Source organism: Apteryx rowi, unplaced genomic scaffold, assembly GCF_003343035.1.
Source record: "Apteryx rowi isolate R43461 unplaced genomic scaffold, aptRow1 scaffold_4, whole genome shotgun sequence".
Lineage (NCBI taxonomy): Eukaryota > Metazoa > Chordata > Aves > Apterygiformes > Apterygidae > Apteryx > Apteryx rowi.
In genome coordinates this window covers 8,238,693-8,254,283 of record NW_020450529.1, presented here as the reverse complement: position 1 = coordinate 8,254,283, position 15,591 = coordinate 8,238,693, and the positions used below count along the sequence as shown (strand labels likewise).

Below are 15,591 nucleotides of genomic sequence, written 5' to 3'. Positions count from 1 at the left end.
TTCGAAACCTGAAATAATGTTGACATTAATTTGACTGAAAAGCAAAAACACCCCCACAGGAATATATAGAGATAGAAATCCTTTCATTCTTCAAAAAATTATTAGAAAATATTGGAAAAGGTTCAGAGAAACGCAACAAGGATGATCAAAGCACAGAGCAGCTGGCACAGAAGGGAAGAGAGAGTAGACGGGGACTCTGCAGCCCTGCGGGGACATCTGTCTCCAGCATCCCGGGAGGGTGGCTAGGGACTGACTGCTCCCTGGCTCTGCCAATGCAAGAACGAGGAGACATCAAAGTTAACAGGAGCTCTTTTGGGTACAAAACCACCCCAAAAAGGCAGTTCTTTGCAAAGGCTGTGGCAGATCTCCTTGCTAGAGAGCATCGTAGATGCAAGAAGCTTCTGGAGGAGCTTGAAGGGGACACTGGAAAAGCACTTGGGGGACAGACCCCCATGGAGGTTTTCTGCAGAGGGCTTAAGAAATCCTTCGAGCTGAAAATGAATTGCTTGTAGCTGGGACAGTACTGGGAGAAGCACTGGGGGAATATCAAATATCTTGCCCTGTGCTTTTTCTTCCCTAGGCATCAATTTAGGGTCAGAGCAGGAGCCAGAAGGCTGGGCCACACGGACCTTGCTCTGAACCCGCACAGCTGTTTTTTATGTCCTTTTACTATTTGCATTATGATTTTTTTGATTGCAAATATGTAATGCAGAGGCCATCTCAATCTGCGTCGACAGCAAACCTAGCATCGCGCTTGCAGATTCCCGGCTGGAGCCTCTGGGAACCGCTGCAAAACAAATCAAGAGTAATAACACTGCAATGGAGCGCAGTTGGACAGCGGGTCTGGGAGGCGGCAGCAGCAAACAAGAAAAATAGTGCAGACCATTAAACGCACACAGGCGGGAACAGTCTATATATGCCTGCTGCAGCCCTGCAACGTTTCCCCTGAAGTTCTGGTTTTCAGAATAGTTTGGTTTTTAAAACCAAGTCCAATTCTAAAAATAAACAGGTGATTTGTATTGACCACACAGTTCTCCAAACAGCATTTATTTTAAACAAAATTACATTTAATATTGAGGGAAGGAAGCTTTATGCAGCAGGCCTAACTATTAAAAAAAGGTAAAATTTTAAAGATTTTTTTTAAAAAACATGAATTATGTGATCTTTTTTGCAACATTCAAAAAAATCAATAAATACAGACTTTCTGGTATATATTTATTCACAGACTGACAAGAACTTATATACACTGTAGACAAACCCAAATTTGCAATACTTAAATTTAAGGCAATTATCTCGTTCAGAGCTGTGTAGAGCGCTACTCCGTTTGGGAGGTGTGCTACTAATCAATACTCTGGGAGTCAAAAGAAGCCTTAAAATGTTGTTGAGTCTCCAACACTGAGCTCCCCGTAAAGATACGCCATCAGTCAAAAAGGAGAAGCAGAAAGCATTTCTCTACTGTTTTGTTTCTTACACCAAAGACCAAGATGCTGCTCATTAGAGAAATGGTGGAAACAACAAAAACCGAAAGGAAGGCAGATAAAATTATCTCATCGTACTTTGCTGAGTTACGCCAGCAATGCCCCCGCCCTGAGGAGCAGCAGATCATCACCCCGCTTTCTAATAGTCTCCAGTTATTACACTACAAAAATTGCACAAGATGATGTAAGACAAGGTGGTCATTCACAGCAAAAAATTAAATATGACAAACAGATTGGACATAATGCAAGAGCTTATTCCAGTGAAGAAATTAATGCACTGAACTACATGTCTCCCATAACGTCATAACTACACGTCTTCCTCCTGAAAGGCAGCGCGATTCCTGATTCAGTGATTTAGGTTCACAACATCTAGAGGTGACCAGGCTCTGCCAAGCTGGGGCCTGTTTGACCACACAAAGTTTGCAATTTACTGGCGCTGACTGCTTTTAGCTTCCCTCTGCACCCATTGCGTAGACCACCCGAGTCTGTTACGGCCCCTGCTAGAACGTTTGGATATTTGGTTTATGCGGTAGCTGGAATTTCCCAGCCGAGTCACCAGCACCGGCCAAGGTGGCGGTTGCAGAAACCGAGGCTATGGCAATGCTTACACCCGCACGCGTGCCCCCCCGGGGAGCTCACGGCGATGCTCATTTCTACTGCATTTATTTCATCTAAAAAAAATAGAACTTGCAAAGCCACATTTTTGTTGCTCAATTCCAGAAAATTCCTGATGGGGGGGGGGGGGGAAGCTTCTTGCAGCCCTACCTTGGCGGGCAGTTGCTGAGCCCACCGCTGGGAGCGAAAGCAAGCTCAGCCTGGAGAGGGCACGCGTCTCATACTGCGATTACCGAGCAGGCGCCAGCACCAGCTGTCGTCAGGTCACGCTTAAGGGCCAGTGGCCAGAAACACGTGATTTTAAGCAGAAGTCCTCCCCTTGCAAAGTCTAATTCTGTACATAAGCCGTGCTGAAGAATATACCTGCCTTTGGTTTCCTTAGAGATGAGCTGTATTAAGTAGAAGTATACCGCACTTTAAAACACTCCTCTGATTTCAAGGAGATGGGATCTTAAGCCTGCGATTTGGAGATCCTTCTTTTTTATTTTGCTAAATGCCTGTGAAGAGATCCCACGGCGATAGCGGCCGAGGAGCAGAAGACGCAACCCAGAGCCAGCGTGCGTCCGAACCAGAGGCTGCAAGTCTTTGCAGCCAGCGCTCAGCTCTTCCGCCTCCTGGCCAAAGCTTCTCGCAAATACTTTTATTTGCCCACAGAAAAATCGCCTTGTTATTTCTGTAAACAAAACTGGGCTGACATACCTAGTTTTAGAAATTTAGACATAAAAAATGCAAAAAACCTTCCCTCCCTACTAAGCTCAACAAAATTCATATTTAAAATCTTCTAAAATTATTTTTCTGTTGTTGCAACACTTTCCTCCTTTTTTCCCCCTGAATGAAACCAACGCCTGCCTTTATCTCAAGATACAGCCAGAGAACCAGCTTTCCACTGCTTCTCTCCCCATCGTACTACCCCAAACCTGAGACGTTTCCACCTTGTTATCCGAAACGTTCTTCTCTGCCTTTGATCTCAAAGGAAAACTTACCGCGTGCGTCTTCATGGTCAGTTTTCTTAATTATTAGGCTGCATTTTAGAGACCATGAACTGCCCTTCCAAACCATTACGTTGTAATGGCAATACTTTAGCGGCAAAAAAAAACCCAAGGGGGAAACAAAACATTTCTCATGGAAAAAGTAGCATTACTGACGTACAGAGTCCCGAGAAACAATAAAGGGTCCTTTTCAATTTTGCAGAGATATGTACGTAACCTAGATGTTGTTGTGATTAATGAAGAATATCAACTGTTTCTAAAGACATTTCTTTCAAAGCCTCACTCCTCCGTCGCACATTTATCCTCCAACAGTTCCCCAATATAAAAGTCGCTAGAGAAACCATGCTTTGAATTGTGCGCTGACGCTTGTTACTACAGTTTCCGATTTCTGCAAGGGAAAAAGCTTCAGACGCGACCATCTAACTCTATCGTTATTGCCTAGGAATATCCACCTCTCCCAAGCCCGCTATTGCCAGGGAACAGCAGTGCACATCTGGGGAGCCGAAAGCTTCTTGTCACCTTGACATACGGGCTTCCAATAAAGAAAGGAAACTGCCTAAGCAACCAAGCAAGAGCTGAGGTTGTGGAAGAAAAAGCTGCACGCAAACATCCAAGGGCTGACGGCACCTTCCTGCCAGCTGGTAGCTGGTCCGTGCCAGAACTGCGCAATACCTGTATGCTGAAGGTATATATTGTGAACTCATGTTTTATGTATTTGAAAACTGGGATTCAACAGACGTTTCATAAGCTTACATGTTTATATTAATTACTGCTGCTGGTTTTATCCCATTTATTCTGTGATAAACTCTGACGGAGCCTAGAGACACTTGTGCAAAGACGGGGCAGGGCCAGGGCACAGTGGTCTCTGACCTATAATACACTCCTAAAAGCAGGTACACACTAGCACATCATTTTTGCTTTACCCTTCTTCAGGAAGGCCACCAATTGCCATATTTGCACTGGCTGATGGCATCTGAACTGGAAAAAAACCATTATCCATCCTGATTGACAACAGAAGCCCCCTTCTGACGGGCATCTCTTCATAAAAGCGCTCTTTAGCTGAAGGCATCTCCGGGGCCAGACACAGACCATGGCAGATCAACCGGGCCACGAGGCAGAGCAAGGTTAAAGGCCTCGCTAAAGGGATAAGAGCGCAATAGAGTCGTCTGGATTAAGACTCTTGCAGCCTGATGTCTGCATTGCGAGGGAATTTTTTAAAGACACAAAGATTGCATGTTGGATTTGCAGTATAAACCCCTGATTATAACATGCTGTCTTTCATCTGAGGATCTCCATCTGAAGATATTTAACGAACGTGAATAAGTTACCCTGGTTGGCAGGGTTTGATTTCTGTGCTACAAAATGCAGAACCGTAGATGAGGGGGAAAAAATCCCCTCGTTTAGAGACACAGCAGAGAACCTGCAGCTCACATGTCCCAAAGCAGCGACTTGCCTTGCATCCTCCCTTGGCTCGCCTTACAGACGGGGAGGTTTCGGTCACGGCCCTCTCTCCATCCAGGGCTGCTGCTCTAACCAGCAGGCAGGACTCAGCACAAACACATCTATTAACAGAGCCAAAATAGCTCCCCTTTAGGAAGAAGGGCATTAGCGTAAGCTGGTTTTAAACCCATCTCTCAAAAGACCCATCTAGGTTTCTTTGAGAAATGTTAAAATATTAACAAAGCAACCGAACACATTTCCAAGTTTGTTGTTAGATTCTTTCCAAAAACAAGGGGGGAAGACAGGGCTCCCGGGGAGCAGAAGGCACTTCTGGAAACATTTCTGTACAACGCAGCACGACCGTAGTGCCCGGGCATCACCCCTGCATTCAGCACAGCGTCTTACCAGTCCTTGCAATGGATTTTCCCCAAGTCCTAGGGAGATCTAGGTTCAAAGGTGGCCCTGACACTTGCACATTTATTTTCTGAATATCTGCAGAGATTTCTATTCTGTTTCTGGATCAATTAATATAATAATTTTCACGTCAAGGCCCACTAGGCAGCAGCCCACCGCAGGAGACAAAAGGAAGGCTGAGTGGATTTTTATCATTTAGCAAGACTGTGCGCTGGTAACCACATCATCAAATATTCCTAACCCCAGTAGCTGTTAGACAAATGATGATATTTTGTGCTATCATTTCATTCCGTCCCATCCTTGTCTTCCAGCTGCTGTCCAGAAGTGATTATAAATAACGGGCCTATAAAAGCCATTCAATAATTAGAAGATTCATTGGCCATATGCCAGCAATGACAAAAGAGAGTGATTTATGTAAAACAAGTGTGTCACATCTGGCAGATCACAGTTTCATTACTCCTGTGGCTCTAAGGTCAGAGTTTAACACTGCTCCAAGAGCCATTTGTCATGGGGATGCTGGGGAGAAGACACCAAATACATCATCATGTTTTTGTTTGTCTTCTTGTTTTAAGTGCAAGAACTAATAAGTAAATAAATCCAGTACCTGCTTTTGTTATTTTGTGTCTCCTGTGAGGTCAAAGACATAAGGATGTACAGTAAGATGCAAAATATTCATCGCTGGCCAACAAAAGTTCAAATAAGATCACAGAGCAAAAATATTCTATTTAAAAGCCTTAAGTATTCATGCTGATTCTTAAATTCAATATAATCTAAGCATGTGCTATCTTCCAGTCACCCATGAAATGAAGGTACCTTGTAAACCCACAACATGTTGGTAAATTAATTGCTACTACATTTTCCTAACACAAAGAAACTTAAAAGCCTTTTATGGCTCAGTGTGCTAAAAAAAAAAAAATATATATTTAAACATTGCCATGGGAGTTTGGCTTAACAATTAACATGGCTCAGCAGATACCCAATTTGATTCCAGTTTTGTTTTCTATTTTTCCCCCCTCAATAACAAACAAACAAGCAAACACATAAATGAATCTTTCAGTGCTGGGTACAAACAAGTCCCCCACAGTCCAGAGGTTCGAATGTCCCACATAAATGCTCCAACAGCCTCATTTAAGATTGCAGGTGGTCACTTTTGCACCGATTTGGATAGTCTCTGTTGACAAAGACTCCTGGACTGAGAGTTCAGACCAGATCTTTGCTGGAAATGCCACGTACAGCCCCAACCTTCCTCCCATTCGGTACCCTTCTGCTACAGCAGCTCTCTGGATAGATGAACTAGCAGGAACGCAGCCCACACGGTGCCATTATTTTAACAAATACACACCACAACCAGACCAAAACGACTGCCCGTCCCTCACCTACCTTCCTGGAACAAAACATAAAATACTTTCCAATTTTTATGCCTAAACAACAAAGTCACATCCATTGCAAAATCCTTCCAGTGGAAGGAAATTATGATAAGCTGGAGGGCTGTACCATAAAGAATTGCATAAAGTTACAGGATGAACTACCTACACAGCAATAAAACTCAGCTTTGACGGAGCACGTTTAAGACTTCAGCAGCAGCCCGGCTGCTGAATCAGCAGAGATCGCTTCAGCACGGCTAGTAATTCCTGTCTGAAGAATGAATAACACTTGTTACTTTATTACTAACAGAACTTCTTAAAATATTATTTTAGGTGTAAATTGAGAGTCTGAAGGAGACGTATTCACTCCAAGCTTGCAGGCAGTGCTCAGAACCAAGAACAGGCCAGAGCTTTCTTGGCGCAGCACCTTTTGGTATCGCTCCCAATCCGTACGGGTGAATGAACCAGCACTGAAGTGGTAATTCAGCATTTGCTGCTAAAGAAATGCACTTAACAGGTCATAAATTCCTGGTGAAACTCTTCTGCGAGCACCTAACCTAATCTCCTGTATTCGCAGGGTGCTTCACCTTATTCTCTGCACAGTAATATGACCCATATTTCTAGCATAAATTCAAACAAATAGTCTTTCGGCTGCGACGTGCCACAAAATAATACAGCACTCAAGCTTAGAGGTTGAAAAGCAAAAATATTATCATTTGTACATTGGTCTTGAAAACTGTGAGCACCTGCGATAAATACACTTCTGTTGCCCCCGAGCAAACTCAGCAGGTCAGTAATCCCAGCAGACGGGGCAGGAGGTCCAGCCTGCCTTCCCTGGGGCCTTTCCAAGTTTCCGCTGCCCTGAGACTTCAGCCTCACATTTCTGAAACCTCCTGGACGAGACCCTCGCTCGCCCTCCCATTTAAAGGCCCTCACGATATAAAAACACCTCGCCAGTCTGGGCTCAGTTTTCCTAGTGCTTCAAAGGGAAATTTGTCTGGGCCCAGAGCTGTCATCTAAGAGCTACTGCATGAAGGACAGGAGAAAATGCATCTTTCTACCTCAAGAAGGTACCTTGGAAGGTAACTATTTTGCTGCAGCTGGTAGCAGATTTGCATGCAGAGGGGTCCTAGCTTGAAGTAAAGGAGCAAGGAGGAATATGAAGGTGTTTTCTGCCTCTCTCAAAACATTTGACATTTTATGTCCATACTGAGCCTGTAGCACCATGATGCTGAATAAAGAACGACATTTCTGCCTTGAAAGCAGCAACTGGACCTGCCCCAGGAAAGTGTAGGAGGGCTGAAAATCCAAGAGATGAGCGGGATAGCACAAGTGAAGCAAAAATACAGGCAGCTGAAAACATGCAGCTCACCAGAGCCGGTCAGGCACAGAGCCTCCTAAACACAGCTTTACTGCATCCACACATGAGCTGGCAAATGCAGAGCCAGCCCAGGTGCTTCTCCACTTGCAGCCTGGTTAATCATTAACATAACTAATTAAGAGCTGGAGGTTAACCAGTGCTGTTCAGCCTCACTGAAACCCTCCTTCTTCCCTCAAGCTGGTTTTGAGGAATAGCTGCGAGCTCCTTGCTCTTGGCTCAGCTTCTTGTTTCCCTTTCCCACTTTGAAGAACGCACATCAAACACGCGGGGAGGGAGGGAGGGAGGGAGAGAGGCCAGGCCTTCAAAGGGTCTCGGCAATCGACAGCACAGAGCGAGGGGAGCCAAGGTGGAGATGGAAGCTGCTGAGATCACAAATGCAGGACATTTTCTTACTAAAATGAAAAATGTCCAGGATAACCCACAATACTAAATAATAGCCATGCACGTGATAAAATTAACACAGGAAAGCTCGGGGAGGAGGTAGGGTGGAAAGAAGAACAAAGTAAAGCAACATCCCCTGGACCTGTTTTCAATGAAATTTGGATTAGCATCATCCTAAATAGCTTAGACAGTTCCGTGGCCAGATCAGTGTTAGACTAGAGGCTTAAGTTAACTGGCTGACAATCAAGCTGCAACATTAACGTCATGTTCGTAAACGCTTCCTGTTGGCAGTGACCTTAAACCAAGTGCCCAGAGCAAAGCCTCAGCTCTCCGAAACTTTACTGAAAGTCACATCCCGAGGTGAACTTTGAGAAGCAGAGTCATTCCTCCCAGGAATGCATTTTGTCTCGCGCACAAAGACGCTGCTGTGCCGGGGCTAGTTGCGCGGCTTGCTCTAACAAGGAAACGCAAAGAGGAGTATGAAACGGTCATTAGCGGCAAGAATCATTAACATTGCCACGTAGGCTTAAAAAAAAAAAAAAAAAATCCCTCCTACACATCTGAAATGAATGCAGAATGAAATCATTGTAACCGAGCAGCGGCATGGGATGTAGCCTCTTCCCGTGCGCGGCCGGGCAGGATGCAGGCTGAATGGCTCGGGCGTCTTCGCTATCAATGAACACAGACCGGGCTACGCAAGCAGCCCTCACTTCCAGGGATGCTCCAGCAGGAAAGCGCTCCCTACACGGGAGCCACGTAACAGCATTTGCCACAGGCACCCACTCTACAAAACTGCGTTGCAGCCTGGATAAGGGAGCGTCGCTTCTTTTTCTTTGCTCCAATGCAAAGCAGCCAGCAAGTGTGTCCTCCTCTGGGAAGCAGTTATCCAGGGAGGGCTTAGGGGAGGCAATGGATGCAGAGCAGAGGGCGAAGAAGAAAATTTACAGCAACAAGAACAACAGGGGAAAAAAAATCAAGATGAAAAGCACTCAGTCTTTCAGTCAAAGGCAACGACCCGTTTCTGGAAATGAGATGCATATCTCTGAATGTCTCCTGAAAGAAGTTGCCATATGTTCCAAAAGCAGGATATAATATTTGAGCTGTAAAAGCCAAATCAGCTTGAGAAACAGACGGCATTACAATGCTTAGCAGAACAAGCCCCACATAACAATATGCTGACAAACTCATTTTCTAGAACAGCACTAGGAAAATATTTGCAAAATTTGCAAGACATTCCCTAAATACAGCATTTGATTGATTCTTCCAAAAAAGTGGGGGATAGAAAAGGTGAAATATAGGCCAGTATTTGAGGATTCTGAGCAGTGATTTGTATTCTTTGGGTTTTGCTTGCCCTTCTTCATAATTTAAGCATTGGTAGTAGGTTTTGGTGGTTTTTTTTAAACCTGACCTCAAACTCCTTCAGCAGTCAAGCTAGTTTCTTTTCATCCTTGCTTTTTCTTGATTGCTGGAGGGACAAACTCCCATCGCCCAGCCAGGTCACCTCTGAATACTAATCACAGCTTTATAGGCTTTCTCTCTGCCCTCCCTGGCATATGTCAATATTAACGGCCTGATTGCCAGAGGTACCAAGCACACAAAATCCAACGTTAAGAACCTGTGACACTCAGGCCACAAGCACACACTAAATGCACATATCAACAGAACGCTAGAATTTTGACCCCGTTCCACTTTTTTTTTGGCAAGTTTCTCTTTCAGTCCAAAAATTTTGCCTTCTCAGAAGCAGCCCATGGAAAAAACGTAAGGAAAACCCTGTCTCAAAGTACCCGCAGATGGACAGCCCAGTCTGTGTGGCTGGACAACACATGCTCAGATGCACCAGGGTCTCAGCAAAGGAAGAGCAACCTGGTGGTTTCTTTCCCCAATGCCCCCCTTTCCCCAGAGGGCCACAGGCTACTCTTCCAACCTGCTCTAGGAGTTCCTCAGAATAGAGACCAGCCACAAAAATAAAGCAGAACCGAGACCTGCTGCGGTATCACAGCAGCGGCTTTAGGTCCCCATCCTACTGCATGCTTTTCAGAGTGCCCAACTGAGCCTGACCTAAAGGGGAACTTCTTTTTTTTCCAAGCACATGTTTTATGGCCATACAGAAGAGGCACCAAACCACTAGCATACAGTACATACATAAAGCACACTGGCAACATGCTTTGTGATTTAGCAAGTCAGACTCTCGAAGCTGAAAATAATTACGAGCTAAATCTGTTGGGAAAAAAAACATTTAGACAGAAAAATGTGCATAGCAGTTGGGAGCTGTTTAAGCACACTTTATAAGAGGCGCAAGAAGCCGCAAAAATGAAGCAAGGAGGTCACACTGGTTAACAAACCAACCTGGCTTAGAGGGAAAGTGACTGCAGCTTTTTCTAATTTCACATGGTAGACAAAGGGAAAACAAGATCTAAGAAAGTGGACAAACTGATTAATTATTCTGACTGCACATATTTTCATTTTATTTTTAGTCTACCATTGGAACAGCTTCCTGATGGTTGGAGGATATTCTCCATCCCTGGAAAACATTGCATCAAGATTGAATGTTTCTCCTGAAAAAAAATGTTCCAGTTCAAAGAGGAATTGATTCAAAGCAGTTCTATAATGTTCTGACTTATAAAGTAGAAATCTAATTTCAAAAGACAGTACTAAACAGGACAGGTAAAAGCTCTGAAAGAATGAGAGAGATCCAACAGCAATTTGAAAGAGTTCAGAGCAAAATGACGCAACGCGCGACATCTTTTCAGTTGCTCAGTTGACCAAGAATCTGCACAAGTTCAGAAAATGTCACCAGGAGGAAAGCGTTAATGCGCCGACTCCGTTGTAAGAGAAGTTCAATGCACGGCATTGTGGGGCTCCCTTTTGTGGAGGAAATGGAAATTAAATTCTAAAATAAGACTTTAAAGCACTGACAGAATGAATGAGTTGGTTGGAGCAAGAAGGAACTACAGCAGGCCAGGCTGCTACGAGAGTTTTAATAAACTACTACCATACCCTATTGGAAAAACTTAATTGTCAGATAAAGTTAAGTAAACAAGGGCAAGGTTGCTGTTAGCTATTCCACATACAATTATGTAAAATAAAAACGATCTGATTCTCAGGGCTCTCTCTTCCATCTAGAGCAGTCTTCCTCCTCTGGAACTGCCACGTTAAAGGCTGTTCAATAACAACAGTTAAAACAGTGAAACACTTGCATTCAAAAACAAGAACTAAATGAATCAGGACAGCTGTGTTCTCCAACATAAATGTAATACCTCATACAAAGCAAGTTTGGCAATAAAAAATGGCATACATGAAAGAAGCTTACTAGGCTCTGGAACAAACATCTTTTTTTTGTCTTGGTTGCAAAGTCTTGTTTTCTTAATGTGTTTAAGACTGCCTGTATCGTGTTTCTGTCACCCTAAGTTTTCCCCCCAAGAAACAAATATGAATATTACAGATGATAAAAACCGCATTTTCTCAAACAGGAAATAAATGTTTATATGTGGCATATAGCAAAATATGTATTTCCAGAGACAATAGCTACAAGATTTAGATTTATTAGTGCAAGGCAGGAATTTTTGATGGAAAACACATTTTTGGGGGATAAGAATCTTAATTACAAAGAAACAGCATACAAATGGCTCCTTTAGATGTAAAGCAGAGCAGTTCTGCAACAGAATCAAAGGACGTGGTCTCTTTTGGTGAAAAACAGAATTCTGGAATAAAGGAGAGAACAGACTGACTCAAGCACACAGCGGGTTAGAAGCTTTGCCTGGAATGCTTTTTGATCAGGAAATGGCATTTGTCAAAATGAAGTCATTCTGCAGGAACATGGCACTTCTGCAGAAATAAGACACAGTTTGGATGGCACCTTTCCAGATTACGTCTTAACTTGCCCAACTACCCTAATCCTGGCAGCAGGTTCATGAGGTTCCTGGCTCTGTCCAGAAAAGCTCTTCTGTCCATGTGCCCCAAACCCCTCTCTTTCTCAGAGCCCCCCAGGAAATTTGGAGAATCCGCATATTTCATTTTGACTTGAGGAACCACTTGCCTTATTTTTATCTCGTATCTCCTTGCCTCACGCTGCAGGAACATGCATTAGTATGCTCATCCAAAACAGGCGGATCATTGAAGGCTACCAATACCCACATTAGATCTTTACATGGGGAGCAAACAGGTAAGCACATCCCAGCCAGAGAAGCTTGTCAGCAGCCTCTCCGCAGCAGTCCTGGGTCTGAAGTGAAATTTCTTGAGAAGCAGAAAAAAAGAGCTAACGTGGGATGAGCAAGACGAGCGTTCAGAGCAGAGGGCTCCTTTTCAATGCTGCAATAGATGAGAAAAAAGGGCAACGGCAGCAGAAGTCAGAGAGAGAGGGACAACTGAGGGAGAAAGCACAAAACAAAAAGTTGACCAAAGCCCAAAGAAGGGTAAAGTGAAATCAAGATGATAATAGGGGAAAATGGGTAATGTTTTATGCTTCTCTCTCTATCCCAGCATCTGGGAAAGGATCTGTTTATCTGAACAGGCAGATTTCAATACAGCCAACAGAGAGCTCTTGCATGCAGAAGTGACAGAGGTCAGGGACACCTCCAGAATGAAGTTTTACAGATTCTGGCTTAGTCAAGAAGAAAACACAGGTTTTTTGACTGCTCGGCTAGGCCCAAGTGAGGCCACCCTTGTGTGACCAGATCTGCCTAGCCACAGGCGTCTCGCACTAAAAACAATTAACTGGAAAATACGAGAGCAGAAGTGGTCAAAATAACAGATTCCCAGAATTCAAAATGGAAAGAAACACTGGTTTCATTTCCATTACATTACTGTTTCTAGCGGCAATCTTAGTGGCTTTCTAGCATATCCACAATGAATTGCTTTTGTGAAAGGTTAAGCGGGGATGAAGTGTTTAATTGGGGTCTGCTGCTGGCTATGGCTTCATGGGATTTTTCCCTGTTTTGCAGGATGCAAGTACAGCAGACCACATCCCCGTACCCACTTTTGCCATTTAAGCGTCAGCTCTCCAGACTTGTGGTTCTGGCCAATTTGCAATTCTGCCAGCAAATCTGCAGGCTCAAATAGCATCTTTACAGCCATCGCTGCAAAACCACCAGCCACCTGATTTCCTGATTCTTTTGAGAAGAGTTCTGACAACCCAGCTACAGACAAGATGCAATAGAAAGCAATAAAAATCAGCATTAAGTGGCTAAATACTAATTCTTCCTCCTTAACTTTTTAAATTATTATTATTTTTTTGGAGCGCTCTCCTTCTATTTTCTTAGTTGGTTTGCTAACAAGCATTTTTCTCCCCCACTTAATCAAATGCATTTGAAGTTCTTTTATACAGTGATTCTGAAATGGAAAGCTCTAATCAGCTTAGCCTCAAATTCATTTTATGCTGCTCTTTCTTTTGGGAGCACACAGTTAAAGCTGTAAAGGTTCTGCAAAGCAAAGAAGGTTTTAGGCAACACAGGTACGCTGCAGCCCCTTGTACTCAATCTACAACTGGAGGAGAAGATTTTGAACCTAGCAAATGACAATAAATGACCTAGCAAGAAATGACGGAAGCATGATATGGGCCTCAGACGTCTGCTGAGTGAATATCCCTGGGGTTTATGAGATACTCTGGGGCTTTGGAAAGCCCTGCCTCTACTGATTAAGTCACTGGGATTTGTCTTGCTGACTTAAAAGCACTTTGGGTCAGGACCTCCCAGATGGGCAAGAAAAAGTGTCAGACAAACAGCATGCAAAAAAAAAAAAAAATATATATATATATATATTTATCAAAGGAACAGCCCAGACCACTGCCCAGTGGACTTGAGCAAAGTTCCACTTTCCCACTGAGACTTAGTCAGGGCTGATGAACAAAGGAGGAAACTTTAGAAGATTTTTAGGGGGGGGATAACATAGGGTTTGGGCATAAAACACAAGAGGCATTTGGGAACTGCAGGTGAACCCAGATCCGAGCTCCACCCCGGCAGCGATTGCCCCAGTTTCGGTCGCTGCTGTGCCAGCCGGGTTCCCTCTGCTACCAAGCCCTGCGGGGGAGGCCCCCATTGCCTAGAAATAAACTCCGCTTCGGTGTTTGAGGTAGGGCATGAGGTTGGCCCGGTAAACCTACCGCCTTTGACATGTCGCATTTTTGCACGTTTCTATCCAGGGAGCTATAAGATCTGATGCCAAAATACTAACTCCTTGGTCTAACGTTATATTTTTTGTTGTTGATCTTCCTTCTTAGAGACAGGCTGCTTGATATGTCAGCTTTGGAGACTGGTCCTTTTGGGATCCGGCGCTCCCCTGTTGCTACCTTTCCACATCTGCCCAGATGCGGAGGTTTCGTTCAAACAAGGCACGCGTGAAGCGCCTCTATAGGCACCGTGCACGCACAAGCCTCCGCTGCCAGGCGCGCAACGGGCAGGTGCTTCTACACAGACTGACAATTGATTTATCCACAATTTAAAACCCATTTCAAAGGAACTAGACTTCCTAGCAATCAATGAGAAAATAACCTTGTTAGCAAATAAGCCAAGGTTCTTTTAAATTAATCAGTTCTTTTTCATCCAAACAGTACAGATAATGAAAGAGATGATGACATTTTACATGACCTATAAAGAGTAGAGTTTCTATTTTAAGCTCTCCTTCGGTAAGGGTGCCAGGATGATTATATTTTGTTTACCGGACAGAATAATGTCTTATTTGTTAAGGTTTGAATGTAATTATATACAGCAAAAAATTTTATCTTCCATTGTCTTAATTATCATCTGGAGGGTTGAAGCAGGAGACGACGCCACAGAACAGAATGAATATTTATGCCTTCTATCTGCAATTTAAAGAGACAGGACTTTGAGCCTTCTCCTGCTTGTATACTTAAAATGCTACATCAAACTGGTGGCTTACATCCCATTTAGCAGTTATTGTCTTCATGCTACTGGAAGAAAACAACAGACAGCAACCTTTTGTGGACTCCCTGCACTTCCAGTGTTCAAATACGCAGGCTTTTCCTCTAATTCCCCTTTACTGCTAAAAAGTTTTAAAGTGTCTCCTGCTCAGAACAGCACGCAAGGCTGCAGCGCTGCTGTTCGAGCTCTTTACAAGCCTCCTTTCTGGCCTGCAGCACGTTCCCATACCAGCGTGGAGGCACAAGCAGCGGGAGCCCGGCTTTTCTCTTATTCAACTCATCTGCATTCGAACAGCGAGCGACCTGCTGTCGGGAAGCAGAAGGTGCAAGTCCATCGGCGGAGGAGGCAAAAGGGGAGAAAGTCTCCGATGGGCAACGGAGCACAGCGACATTAGTGGGCTTTCTGCCATCCTAGAGAAGTCGGACGTGAGCTTCCTGCGCTGATTTTTTAATTAAAGCAAACGTAATGCAAGGGCTGACCAGTTCAGAGTTTTTATTTCAAAAGTATCAATAGGGATTGAAAACACCAGTGCTTACAGACGACGCTATGCATTTTATTTCTTTTGCGGCTTCATCCCGCTGTATCAGTGCTGACCTTTCAGCGTCTGACAAAGGGAAGAACCGAAAGCTTAATTTTTTTTTTTTTTTTTTTTTT

At 44.0% G+C, this 15,591-nt stretch overlaps 1 protein-coding gene across 2 annotated transcripts in view; it reads right to left on the bottom strand.

Moving 5' to 3' along the window:
* The window catches only part of MAGI1 (membrane associated guanylate kinase, WW and PDZ domain containing 1), a 348,309-nt gene that overhangs the window by 170,505 nt on the left and 162,213 nt on the right, over positions 1–15,591 (bottom strand). The window lies entirely within an intron of this gene.